Raw genomic sequence first — 2,500 nt, forward strand, 5'->3', positions numbered from 1 at the left:
AAAGTGGAAAAGGGGAAGCACAGCGAAGGCAAAGCGAGGCGAAACGAGGCGAAGCGAAGCGACGCGAAGCGAAGTGAGGCGAAGCGGAACGCCGCATAAATACGTCACTGTCGACGACTCCATTTAAACAACTCAGGATCTGTCCGTCACTCAGGTGGAGGAGGACGAGGAGGTGGAGGAGGAGGAGGAAGTGGAAGAGAAGGAGGAGGAGGAGGAGGAGAGGATGATGATGAAGAGGAGAAATAGGAGGAGGGGAAGAGGAAGAGTAAGAGGAGGGGAGGAGGAAGAGGAAGATGAAGAGGAGAAGGAGGAGCAAGAGGGATAAGAAGAGGAGAAAGAGGAGGAGGAAGATAATGATGAAGATGAGGAGGAGGAGGGCGAGGAGGAAGATGAGGAGGAGGAATAAAAGGAAGAGGAGGAAGAGGAGAAGAATGGAGAAGGAGGTATTGGAGTAGGAGGGGAATTGGAGGATGAAGAGGATGAAGAGGAATTGAAGGAAGATTAATAAAAACGAATTAAAAAAGGGAACAAGTAGAAAAGGAAGAGAAAGAAGAAGAAGAAAGGCAAAGAAGAAGTAGAGGAGAGAGAAATGATACTGAAGAAGAGTTGGAGAAAGAGGTAGAAAATGAAAGAGAAAATAAAAAGAAAAAGAGGAAAAACAAGAAGAAAGGAAGAGAGAGAGAACAAAGTTGACTTTTTTTCTTATGGGGGGGGGAAAGGAGTTTTCGAATTTTCTTTAGTCTTCCCTCTCCCCGTTTTTTATGACTCAAAGTTGAGGCGACCAAATAGTTTCTTAATTGTTGCGGGTTCCTTCCTTGTCCTCCTCGCTCTTCCTCTCCTCATTCCTCCTCCCTCCACCCCTCCCACTCCCTCCGTCCCTCCTTCCCATCCTTCCTCCTTCTTCCCATCCTTCTCCTTCTTACTCCTTACCTTCCTTCATTCCCCTCTCCCTCCCTCTCTCCTTCCTTCCTACCCTTCCTTCTTCTTACCCTTTCTTCCCCTCTCCCTCCCTCCCTCCCTCCCTCTTTTTCATCCCTCCTCCTTCCTCCTATCTGCTTTCGTCCTTCTCTTTACCCCCTTCCTTCCCTCCCCTTTCCCTCCCTCCCTCCTTCCTTCCCTCCACCCTTCCTTCCTCCTTCCATCTGTTCTCGTCCTTCTTCTTCCATCCTTCCTTCTTTCCTTTCTTCCTTCTTTCCTTTCTTCCTTCCTTCCTTTCCTTCCTCCCTCCCTCTTTCCTTCCTTCTTTACTTCCTTCCCTCCTTCCTCCTTCCATCTGTTCTCGTCCTTCATCTTCCATCCTTCCTTATTTCCTTTCTTCCTTCCTTCCTTCCTTCCTTCCTTCCTTCCTTCCTTCCCTCCCTCCCTCCCTCCCTTCCTTCCTTCCTTCCTTCCTTCCTTCCTTCCTTCCTTCCCTTCTCTTCCTCTCCCTCCCTCCTCTCCCTCCCTCCCTCCTTCTTCCTTTATCCTACCTTTGATCACATCCTTCTCCTTCCTTCCTTCCTTCCTTCCTTCCTTCCTTCCTTCCCTTCTCCTCCTCTCCCTCACTCCTCTCCCTCCCTCCCTCCTTCTTCCTTTATCCTACCTTTGATCACACTCTTCTCCTTATTCTCTTCCTTCCTTCCTTCCTTCCTTCCTTCCTTCCCTCATTCATTCATTCATACATTCCTATCACTATAACTATCCCTCCCTCTCTCCCTTCTTCCTCCTTCCTCCCATCTGCTTTCGTCCTTACCCTTACTCCCTCCCTCCCTCCCTTCCTCCTCCTTCCCTCCTCTCTTCCTCCTCCTTCCTTCCCTTCTTCCTTTTTTCTCCTCCCATATGCTCACGTCCTTCTTCCTTCCATCCTTCCTTCCCTCCTTCCTTCCTTCCTTCCTTCCTTCCTTCCTTTCCCTCCCTCCTCCCTCCATCCCAAGCCCAGACCCCCTCTCCACTCCTCAGCCCACCCACTCCCTTCAGCAACCTTTCTATCACCCCTCTCCTCCTCCTCTTCCTCCTCCTCCTCCTCCTCCTCCTCTCTTCTTTCCCCCTCTTCCCCTCATCCCAAAAGACTTTGTATACTTCCTTCTTCCTCCTCCTCTTCAACCGACTCGAAAATCTCCTCCAAAATTTTTTCTTCTCCCTTCTTGTATTCTCCCCGCCCCTGAAATCCAAAAAAGATTCCCCCTCTCCCCCTCCCCCTCCCTCCACCCCTCCCCTCCCCCTCTCCCCCTCCTCCCCTCAACAAGGAAAGATGTACAAAACAGGAAGTAGATGGCGCTAGGGGGGGGGAAGGGGAGGATGTAGGGGGATAGGGAGGGAGAGGGAATGGAATGAAATGGATGGGGAAGAGAAATGGGGACATCGGGGGAGGGGGGAGGAAGAGAGGAGAGAAGGTAGTGGAAGTTGAGATGGAAGGGAGGAGGAGGAGAGGAAGGAGGAAGAAATAGAGTGAAGGTAAAGGTAGAAAGGAATAGAGAGGGAGAAAGGGAAGGGAAGGCGGACGGGGAAGAGGAGGTAACTG

Source organism: Oratosquilla oratoria, chromosome 1 (genome assembly GCF_046742065.1).
Source record: "Oratosquilla oratoria isolate Oo_2021 chromosome 1, ASM4674206v1, whole genome shotgun sequence".
In the NCBI taxonomy this organism is placed as follows: Eukaryota; Metazoa; Arthropoda; class Malacostraca; order Stomatopoda; family Squillidae; genus Oratosquilla; species Oratosquilla oratoria.